The sequence below is a fragment of the Xyrauchen texanus genome, chromosome 8 (genome assembly GCF_025860055.1).
Source record: "Xyrauchen texanus isolate HMW12.3.18 chromosome 8, RBS_HiC_50CHRs, whole genome shotgun sequence".
NCBI classification, from domain to species: domain Eukaryota; kingdom Metazoa; phylum Chordata; class Actinopteri; order Cypriniformes; family Catostomidae; genus Xyrauchen; species Xyrauchen texanus.
In genome coordinates, this window is record NC_068283.1 from 31756301 (window position 1) to 31768561 (window position 12261).

The following is a 12261-nucleotide window of genomic DNA, read 5'->3' on the forward strand; positions in this document are numbered from 1 at the left end:
ACAGCAAGGGCCCTATAGTCATAGAGTAGTTTCTGTAACAGTAAACAGTTTTAACAAGGCACAGTGGCCCCTCAAAAAATCAGAGCAGAAGGGAAAAAATATTGGCTTACTGTTTATCATGTGCTGAAACTGGACTGAACTGGACTTAATTTGGACTGAAACTTTACAATCTGGAATCATGTGTACTGGTGCAACAGTTACATAAAGTCCTCTTTGACACCTGAACTTCTTCAGAACATCGAATTTTAGTGACACCTGCGCTAAAAGCAAGCTAGATGTGGTGCAAAATATGAAACAGAACGCAGATGTCTCGAGGTGCATTTTAAATATTGAAGCTCTTTTTACTAGAAAGAAATAGCAAGATGGGCTGCAGTAGTCATGACTATATGTCCGTCTAGTGCGTGATTACATTATACAAAAAATTAAACAGTGCAGACATGCGCAAAAACACTTTCGGTGGGAACAACACCTGTGTTCTCTCAAAAGTGTATGTTGCAATGTCAAATGCTTGAGTACGTACTTGTGCTTCAGACATGCATTTATTATCTGCACCTGTCATAAACTCAAAGTAATAGGGATATTCCCCTTTAGTAAAACAGCCACATGCGGGTGGTGGGTGTTCGATGTCCTTTCTGCATATCGAGGGCCATTTTGTGGTCTGTTTTGCATAAAACGCCAGCTCATTTCAGCTTAGTGAGGCCCATTCGGCCCGTTTCGCAGCTGATCCACCAGCCCGCTCGGTTCTTCCGATGGCCAGTACGCCCCAGATTGGCCCCGAAGTGTGTTGGCCCACCGGGAAAATGCCCGGTATGCCAGATTATCAGTCCAGCCCTGGCCATCAAGTTGCAACCAAACACAATACCAAAACTGTTTATCATGCAAAAAGTAACAAAAATTTCCTAAAAACATTGAAAATGTACGAATGAGCACTATGAACTGTTTATGACCAACATGTAAAATTATTAACATACACAGACAGGATATTCCTAATAAATAGAGAAATGTAAAATTTTCTAAATAAACAAGCTGAAGTGTGATTTACCAGCTAAAATATGGAACATGTACATTAGCATTAGCTATATTACCAAGGTGTATGACTTTGTACAAAAGTCATACAATGGACACAGCTTTTTATGACAACAAAAAAAGATATGGGAAGTGTTTTCTCCTCCCTTTTAAAAGTTTAGAAGTTTACTCTTAACTTAGAAAGAAGTTCATAGCCCACATCTTCCTGTCCCATTACACTGTTTGTGCATATGTGTGAGCATGTGTGTGTTTCCAAGCAGTGTCACTGCATAGACATACATATATTGAAAATTACACATCTACACAGTGACACAAAAACCACAGATTTCCAGTTAGCTTACCAAACATACACTTACAAAAAAAAGGCAGACATTGTGATTATAAAGGCACAATTAGGTTTTCTATTCAGCATTGACTGTTATGCATAACCCATCTTAAGAAGCCATGCTTTTCCACAAGGATACTCTAGACTTCTCATCTGCATTTAACTACCTTTGTCTCAATGGGGCAAAATATCAGATCAACTGCAGTTTATTCTTGGCTCTCTTACCTGCAGAGAGCAGTATGTTAAAATCAACAGCACTACTGTCTCATGCTTATTTGTTTCTACTGGGGCTTCTAAAAGGATCTTCCCACTGCTATTGCCCATATTCAGAGAAGCCCTGTCTCATGGCTAAATATGCAGATGACACATCATTTGAGTCCACAGTCTGATAGGGCTGCAACAACTTAATGGAGATATCAGTAAATCAAAAACTACTGATTGACAGTAATGATCAGAAATGCAGTGCCAGTGATAAACTTACTTTAGGGGAACCACGGTTTTAATATGTAGTTATACAGTTCTGGATAACATGCTATGATGTGATGATAACACCAAAAACTGTGATTCTGAAGTGGTTTAGCTTCAAGACCCAGGTTTTACATCAAGCAGCAACCTTACAAAATAACAGACCCGTAACCTGTATTTAACTTCCCAAGCATGACTTTTGTGTGCATTTTCCACTGTGCTGTCTGTCTGCACTGGTCTCAGAACAGTTCAAAATGCACCTTACTTTCATCATACCTCCATATAAAGGTTTTGAAAGCAAAATGTTTCAGCTTTTGGATAAACCCATTGATTCTCAATGTGATAATGCAAAGTGAATAAACAATTTCTAAGGAAAAATCCACATCTGTGATCATTGTGTTTAATAGTGTGACTTTTTTAGATAAATCAATATCGCCACCATATTGTTTTGTCACATGACATAGTGCGTCAAAGGTTTAACCCTTTACTGACAGTCAAGACTGTCCTGAACTGGGATCAGTCAGTTTCAATTAAATTAAATTATGCATAGCATATAGCGAAGACAAAACGCAGGAGGAAGCAGGATTGCACAAAGTTAACGTAGTCTGGGTCATATTTTCTAATTAATTTGCATAATTCTGTTAATGTTTTTTAAGGAAACAACATGCCCATGTTGATTCCTGCCAAATCTAGACAACATGGGCAACCATGTGACAGATAAATGTGTGCCAATGTTTTTTTTTAAATTAATTAATACCAGCACATTTTGATTGGATGATTGGTTGATGCCTTTAAAGCCAACAACAAAAGATATAAGAAGAATTTTCTCCCTTTTAAAAGTTGATAAGTTGATTTGCTACTCTAACTTTTCCTGATTACATGGTTAGATGCATTTTATTATTTGCATTTAGAATCCTTATTCTCACGACTCAAAACAGACTTGCCCATCACAATGCAGTCTATGTGTATTATGAAGCATACAGGTAAATTACAATTTATGTAAATCAGTGTACAACTGTAGTGCCTTAATGTTGTCTTTTTTGGACTCATACAATATATTGAACTCACACATTAATGAAAACATCCTTGTTTTCAAGGCTGTGCATCAAGGAAGCAAGTTATGTGGACTTTCTTAGCTTCAGGACCTTTATGACCACAGAGCTGTGGAGGAGGCTAAGAAAATAATGAAGTACAATCTTCTTAAATACTTTGAACCTCCACAGGGAGGAGGTACATAATACAAAACCTCTCAGCACAAACAAATCACAAAGGCATGTTTCATTTCCATAGCTGTCAGCTATGTAAAGTTTCCTTTAAACAAGTACAATGCCGACTTACAGAGAGAGGAGAGGGGTGCACTGAAGAGTGCACATTGTCAGTGCTGGTGCTATAGTGACAAAGTAGACTATCTTACAATGACATATTACATAGCTTTGTGAAATACTTCATTCTCATTGGTAATTGTGGTATTCTGTGTTCATTTTGTTTTGTATAATGACCTCTAAACTATATAATTGACAGTTTTCCCAGGCAACAGATTTTCTACATAGCTGTGATAGTTTTATGTCTCTCATATAGGTCCATAGTTTCTTCCTTCTCACATAATAAAAGTCTAAATAAAAATTTTACTCAAATTATTATTTCATGTCCATTTATTTATCTATTTTGTAGCCATCTAATAAGCGCCAGGGTCCTGAAAAACCTGTCAGGGATTATTTTGCGATAATGGCCACATGAATGCTCATTACTTAATTATGTCATGTCTGTTAGGTCTAATGTGTTTCATATGAGCTCTTTAAGTAAATTAACATGAATGTAAATTTGCCAATACAATGTGATTACACAGAAGGCCTATATGCATGCATTGGGACATAGCAGAAGAGTTTTCCCACAAGTATTCGGGAGATAGGCACTTTCATTCTAGAGAGCATTTGACTGCACACAAATCTGTGTAGTGCAACATGAGTCATTGCTATTTATATTTAAATAATCACTGCTATTCACACAACTACTGCTGCTTTATTTACTATTTAAATAAATAAATATGTAGTCTGTATATGACTCGTGCTAAAAAGTGGATTAGTGCTCTGCCTGCTGTCATCTGCTACAAACAGAACATGCGATGCTCATAATAGTGTTTTCCATGTATGAGCCAAGGATCTCTAAAAAGGTATGAGCAGTTTGTGTCTCTATGTCTGCACAACACCGGCTGCACACATTCACAAGCACTCATATTTAAAACGCTTCACGTGCAAACTACATATTTATCTAATTAAATCGCAGCTTTCGCTGTTGAACAATCTCAATAGGACATGACATTTTAATCTGTGCTCTGAATGTTTATGTAATGACATTCGTACATCAGGTATTGGTTTTTGATATCGGAGCAATTTTACGAGAATGAGTACAAATACATGAGCACGGAATCGGGACCAGTATCGGTGCATCCCTAACATAAAGTATACGTACATACAGCATAATAATAATTACAACAACAAAACAAACACAATAAGAGCAGTAATAACAGAACATCAGGAATGAACAGAATAAACAAGGCTACCAGTCACACACATACAGTACGCAGAAATTCACAAGGTTTACCTCTTATCTTAAGCTCTCTGTTACCATCTAAGAACAGGAACTTCTGGAGAGGAAACACAGAAAACCTGTGTGTGAGAAAGACACAAATGAGAGTGAATTTTATGAGCAGGTTTGTCTTTTATCTTTACAAATTTTGAGCAAAGAAAAACACTGTACCAACCAACAAGGAGTGGATATTCAAAGGCATTCCTGTTTTTAGTAAATAATTAATTCACAGCTTGCATTCAAAATACAAAATATTTTGGTCTTTAAGTACACATAAGTCAAGAATACAATAGTTTGTTCAGGTCAAGACTGTAACTTCCTCTCAGTCTGTCCTTATCTCCACCGAAGAAAGAAAAACTGAGTGAGAGAGAGAGTGAAAGAGGAAAACAGTTGAAACATGAAATTATGAAATATGTTCATATGGTACTGGACACATTCACAGCTACTGAATGAGGAAACTGAGAGGCCACATACACATGCACACACGCATGAACACATGCACACAAAGCGATCTAAATGGGGACATACCACAGACTTTTGTTTTATGATTGATATCCTTCGAATTACTCAACACATTTTTAGTATAAATATTTTTTATTTTAATAATTTGTCTAAACAAAGATGCCCATCAATGTCCTCAAAAAGAAACGTTTTGTCATATTTACTGTAGGTGACTTTTAGGAAAACATTTTGAGAACAGCTAAATCTATGATTAATTCTCATGCAAAAGCAGCTTTAGAAAAACAGGAATGAGATTTGATGGGTTTTGAAAGGATCCTTTAAATACTAACATAAACTGCCTGAATTTCAGCCATGAATTAAGTCTACGGCCTAGCTCTCCAAAATCAAAATCCTGACAAATGTATATATATTATAGGCCAGTTGCAGTCAGCATGTTTGTGAACCATGGCCATATTGTAAACAAGTGACAAAATGCAACCAAACAAAAATGCTCCCATAATAATAAAACTGGAACCAGTCAATTTTGCATGAGAATGATGTCACAAGAACCGATTACTTTTTTTAAGGCTGTTGAGTGTGACAGCCATGGGCACCATCCACTTTCACTGGATGGAAAAGATTAGCCTGAACTTTCGGCTAAATATCTCCTTTTGTATTGTCCTGCTTATTTTTCACAGAAAAACATTAATGTTTCAGTTATATGAGGCTGACTAGATGATGAAGGAATTCTTATATTTGTGTTCACTATTTCTTTAACAGTCTGGAAATTTTAACACATGCTTGCGGCCTCAACATGTAGCCCAACAGATGAGATGTTTTCATATTTTCTACACAAGTGACTTTTTAAGCCGGCCTGGATTAGACCCCATGGGGAGAATTATGCAATCTTCCTCTTTTGACAGAGGTCACGGAAAGATAAGTGGGAATTCATGTAGAAAACCTTGTGCGGCAGATGTTAATGAGGTGAGGAGGGGAAGTTTGTGCTTGATCTGATGTGATGTGATGTGAGTGCAGAGAGAGAAAGATAAACAAAAACAATTCTATGCAAGTGCTTGTGAAGAGGAAGCAAGTCAAAGTCAGGTTTAATGTCATTTTTAAAGAGTAATGGACAAAAAAGAAATGAGGTTTCATCAAGAAACAACAGTCCAAAATATATCATACTGTAAAGATGCAGACATATGACTGTGTTCTTTCTGCAAGCAATGAAATACACTGCTACAAAAGACAATTACGCACAATAACTTGGCATCAATAAAATGGTACACAGAGTATTTACAAGACAGTGGATTTATAATAGATATATGCCTCAGGCTGGTTAAAATATTAAGTGAGGGGAATGAAAGTCTTGCATATATAAACATGATAAAGTATGAACATCTGAATTATGAACATTATAAACTTTAGGCAGTATAAAAATTATAAGCATATTAAAAAAGTATAAAAATGGCAAATTAATAGAAAAGCAGTTAGAAAAATAATATAAACTAGAGATTGAATGATGGTGTATATTTATGACTGATACAAATACCAAAGTGTGTGTTCAATAACAAATATGGAGAAATATTTTGTAATTAAGGTTTAATTTCTACTTTTTCTTTTGCTATTTTAATATTATTATATTTTATTATTTAAAATAAATGATTCATTTTACAATTGTATTATTATTATAATATTTCTCAAATTAAATGGCATTACATTTACATAAATGTACATTCTGTTATGTACCATTTAATGTTAGTTCAGCTAAATAATATTTAAGAACCGATAACTGATTAAGTAGAAAACTGTGATTAGCAGTAAAGATTTTCAGTCTATTTTTGCTTTAGATGACAAAATGGCATTTGTCTGCAATGCCATATGATGACATGTCTTTGGGAGGATGAATAAAAGCATATTTATGGCTGGTGAGGATATAACAGTCCCGACAGCAGGGAGGGACTGGTGACAGCTGACCTTATGGAACAGAAACACACACACACACACACACACACACACACACACACACACACACACACACACACATGTTGTGTTTCCATGTTTTATGGGGACTTTCCATAGACATAATGGTTTTTATACTGTACAAACTTTATATTCTATCCCCTAAACCTAACCCTACCCCTAAACCTAACCCTCACAGAAAACTTTCTGCATTTTTACATTTTCAAAAAACATAATTTAGTATGATTTATAAGCTGTTTTCCTCATGGGGACCAACAAAATGTCCCCACAAGGTCAAAAATTTCGGGTTTTACTATCCTTATGGGGACATTTGGTCCCCACAAAGTGATAAATACACGCTCACACACGCACACACACACACACACACACACACACACACACACGCGCACACACACACACACACACACACACACACACACACACACACACACACAAAATCACTGCATTCCAGACTCTGTTCTTTCTACAGTAGATGAGGCTCCTCACTACTAGGAGCTGGTAAACAAGCTGTCTGCTCCATCAGTCTAAAATATAATAATGGTGAAAAGTATACAAAACTTAATCAGTTATAGAGTAGTGTTTTCTTTAGTTGAAAAGTGTTATTTTTGCTACATTATCATACTTCTATCCCAGCTTAATATACAGAGACAACTGTAAGTTATTTATGCTAAATGATAGAATGAAAGATAGAGTATTTTCCACGATTTGAATTAATCCAAAAAGATGCCATCAAAAGAATCAGAGCTACTCACATTTAGTTTTATTTCATAATTATATACACAGTATACTCATAAAAAAAGTATCTCTTCAGTATATCATTTCTGCAAAGGATCTATGCATGTTTGTTTGTGTTTGTATGGAGGAGAGAGAGAGCATTTGTGTGTTCAGTATCATTAGTCTAAATCCTGATTAAAAGGTCAGGCTATCTGAGCTAACAGGCAGTGACTCAATGCTGCGTAAATGCCTGTGTGTGACTTAATGTGTGTGTGTGTGTGTGTGTGTGTGTGTGTGTGTGTGTTTGCATACCATCTGCTAGTACATATCTGATCAAGTTAGACAAACCCTCATTATATTTATAAATATCTCAGTTTCTAAAATACCCCAAAACAACAATCAATTTCTTAAATGAAAGGGAAAGATTCGTCATTTAATTTTTAAATACACAGGAACAAATCTGTCATGCATATGGCAACATGGATATCTCACTGATTCTGGTGTGACTGGTGAACAATAGCAACTCACCATAATTGCCACACCTATCACTAACCTCTAGTTGCCATGGTGAATTGCGAAAGGTGCATTAGGCCTACAGGTTATCAGCCAATTGCACTAACTCGCGAAGAAAACACCACACAGACAGTGTTTGTTTCTATGTTTGTATATTTGTAATAACATGTAATTTTTCATGCACATTATCAAGTTTTAATGAATGCTCTCTAATTAACTGCATCTCATCTTCATTAGTACGCAGTGTGGAATCAGCTCTTCATGTTTGCATGCAAATGCTGGTACATGGAGTAACATAATGAAGGGCTGCTGGAATGATTTTGGATGGCTGCGAGTGGAGAGGACGATCTGGGAAAATCATTTTCCATTGGCAGTGAAAAAGCACTCAGCTGGTCAGCCAGTAATGGATGATTTTACAATCTGGTTCAGATTTAGTAAAAATATATAAATAAGAATCGGGGACAAATTCAAACAGTTGCACCAGATTAGCATGTGGCATTTGAGCGCAACACCCTGGGTCTTATTTACAACACACCCACAATCCATTTTAAGCTGATGCAAAATGCACTGGATTTGCGCTGCACCACAAATATTCAAATTACGACTTTTCAGCGTAAACTCGCCTATGCAAATTAGGCTATTCAAGGCCATTTTCCTGGTACCATTATGCGGAGGTTGTGCAGGTTGTGAATTGAATTTTATTACATGAAATGTTTGTGCTCATTTTCTGGGGATTTTAACAACATTATTCATTAAATTATAAGGAAGAGCATTATAACCACGCATTTATAAACATGCGGCATGGTCACGCACATTTTTGGGATTTTACAGAGCTGATTCACACACACCAAGCAAAGTGTTCCATATCCAAGAATGGGAATCATACAAAATTTAACTATTTCGGTTTGGGTTCCTAAAACAAGAACCCTTTCTTGGTTCCCAACTCTAGCTCCAAACATGAAGAACTGGCTTGCTAGATGTTTTGCCACAGAAGTGAACCAAACTGAATTCAGCACAGAATTTTTGGGCGCATTTGTGAATTTATAGGTCTTAATAATCATTCATGTTAGATAGCTTCAAAGACGAAAGCCTCGTTTTAACTCAGTATGTGTATGTACATGTATCTGTATACTGTATAATGTCTATTTGTGTGTGTACTGTATGTGTGCATGAAGGCATGCATACAAGCCTATTTTTCCTTCAGTCAAGATTTATATATAAACTTCATCAAATAGCAAGGTCAAATTAACTGGTTAGGAAAATCTCTGGTACACTATTCACCACACACACACACACACACACACACACACACACACACACACACACACACACACACACACACACACACACACACACACACACACACAAATCCTCACAAAAAACTTTCTGCATTTTTTTATTTTTAGTATGTCTTTTATGCTATTTTAATTATGGGGACACTAGAAATGTCCTCATAAACCACATTTATAGCATAATACCCTTGTAATTAACAGTTTATAACCTAAAAAATGGCCTTGTAAACCACTTAAACCCGCTCACATACACACACAAGGCTTGTTGTGGTAAATAAGAAAGGCACCAAGAATATGGCAGTCCGAAGGTTAATTGTTTACACCCAATGAAATCTGGACCAGACAGAGGGCAGACACACACTCGAAAAAGCATGAATAGCTTAGAGTGTTCGGTGCAGTGATTACATTAAGCAGCAGAGGAACACAAGTCAAGTCAAGTGGTTTTTACTGTCGTTCAACCATATACAGTTAGTACAGTACACAGTGAAACAAGACAACGTTCTTCCAGGACCATGGTGCTACATAAAACAACAACAACATAGGACAAACACAGAACCACATGAGACTACACAGACTAAATAACATACCTATATAAAGTGCACGTGCAAACGTGTGCAAAAAGTACGGGACAGTACAATAAATTACAAAAAATTAACAGAACAATGGGCACAGTGAGAGACCAGTACACAGTAGTGCAAAAAGATGACAGTTTCTAAAAATGCCAAATGTAAACATAACATACTATGAGATAGTGTTCAGTCATTGAGGTAGCAGCCAGGTATAAAGTGACAATAATTAAAGTGCAACTCAGGACGTGTGTGTGTGTGTGTGTGTGTGTGTGTGTGTGTGTGTGTGTGTGTGTGTGTGTGTGTGTGTGTGTGTGTGTGTGTGTGTGTGTCAGTCCAGTCTCTGAGTATTGAGGAGTCTGATGGCTTGGGGGAAGAAGCAGTTACACAGTTGGACCGTGAGGGGCCGAATGCTTCGGTACCTCTTGCCAGACAGCAGGAGGGTGAAGAATTTGTGTCAAGGGTGTGTGGGGTCATCCACAATGCTAGTTGCTTTGCAGATGCAGTGTTTTTTGTAAATGTCTTTGATGGAAGGAAGAGAGACCCCGATGATCTTCTCAGCTGTCCTCACTATCCTCTGCAGGGCTTTGCGTCCAAAACGGTGCAAGTCCCAAACAAGGCCAAGGAAACCAAGGAAACACAGTACCATAAAATTTTTTCCAAGTGCATTTTGATCACAGTTTTTACCCTGTAATCTGCACAGAAATGTATGAAATCAAGCCAAAATGAAGAAAATAATTAGCCTATTATTCAATATTATTAATGATTGACTACTACACTAGCTAAGCAAAGTTATTCATGGTTTGCACGTTGACTTATTGATTCCGGTTTCCCAGTTCATCTTTAAAGAGAACATGCACAATGGACACTGAAAAACATGTGGGAAGCTCTCTTGGGCCCTATTAAGACCAAGGCCAAAGTGCCTGTAATGGGGATGTTCATTCATTCATTTAATTTGTCTAGCGAATGAATTGTTTTCTTGAGACTAGGCGGACAGCAACATCACAGTGCTCGAAGCTGGGTGGACACAAATGTAGGTGATAAATTCACCCCTGGTCTGTTTCCTATTGTATCACCATTAATAAACAGTCCAAACTCAAAACGCTCAAAGATTATTATCACAAACTTGCGCTCTCAGCCAACATCTGCTTAACAAATTACTGCAAAACATTGCTGGTGTATAAGATACAATTGTAAATTTACATTTTTAAATTGTATACTATACTATTACTACCACTTCATTGGGCCTCTTTCTATTCGTTTTATTTCAAATAGATGATCTGGTTTTAAATTGATTAAATGCTTTTGGTTATAAGACAATAATGCAATATGTTATTAAATTATTAACATTCTAATTTAATACAAACTTGTTTTCATTTTCATTCACAAATTATATTAAAAGCATAACAATTTGAGCATTTCAATAATAAATTAATAATTCAATAATAAAATTAAAAGTTAATTATTGAAATATGAACACTAGTTGTAGAAAGGAAGCTTTAAAGGAAATCGGACCTTAAAAGGAGTTAAAGGGATAGTTCACACAAAAATTTAAATTCTCTGATCATTTACTCACCCTCATGCCATCCCAGATGTGTATAACTTTCATTTTTCTGCAGAACACAAATTAAGATTTTTAGAAGAATATTTCAACTCTGTAGGTCCTCACAATGCAGGTGAATGGGTGACAACATTTTGAGAAACAGATCAATATTTAAGTCCTTTTTCCTTCACATTCACTTTTTCCGTCTGTTTTTGGAAATGCACATTCTTCATACAAATCAAATTTATGGTCAAAATGGATTTAAATATTGAATTTTGAATATTGAATATTGTTAAATACTGTTTCTCACCCACACTATACTGTAAAAAAGGCACAGTCCTTCGGATGAGATGTTAAACGGAGGTCCTGACCCCAGGACACTTGGGGTGTAACCCCAAAAAAGTAGGGGTGTAACCCCAGTGTAATCCCTGGCCAAAATCACGTCTAATTCATAACATGCAGGTTTTTGAGCAAAAGTATAACACACATTGATGTACATGGCAATAAGATACAATCAAACTTTTGTTTTAAATATTTGTTTTAACAGTTATTATGAGTGTGCATTATGCAATGATTTTAAACAAATGTACTTAACACAACTATATACAGAGCAGTATGCGTGGCAGTGGTATATGATATAGTAACATGTTTTAACTTTTAATATTATAATTATTATTATATTATTTTCCCCTTTTTCTCCTAATTTGGAATGCCCAATTCCCAATGTGCTCGTCCTCATGGTGGCGGAGGACGAATCTCAACAGTCTCCGAGTATGAGACAGTCAACCTATGCATCTTATCACGTGGCTT

General features: G+C 36.3%; 1 protein-coding gene across 6 annotated transcripts in view; it reads right to left on the reverse strand.

The window, feature by feature from the left end:
- LOC127648465 (signal transducer and activator of transcription 5B-like) overlaps positions 1-12261 on the reverse strand; it is a 106302-nt gene that overhangs the window by 41921 nt on the left and 52120 nt on the right. For 4 of the 6 annotated variants that reach the window (XM_052133151.1, XM_052133152.1, XM_052133153.1 and 1 more), the window contains one exon: positions 4418-4482. The exons of 1 other annotated variant lie outside the window; for it this stretch is intronic. The gene's annotated coding sequence lies outside the window, so the exon portion shown is untranslated. Of the gene's footprint in view, positions 1-4417; positions 4483-11484; positions 11522-12261 lie in introns of all 6 variants that reach the window. One more of the 6 variants, XM_052133154.1, reaches the window with a different exon arrangement.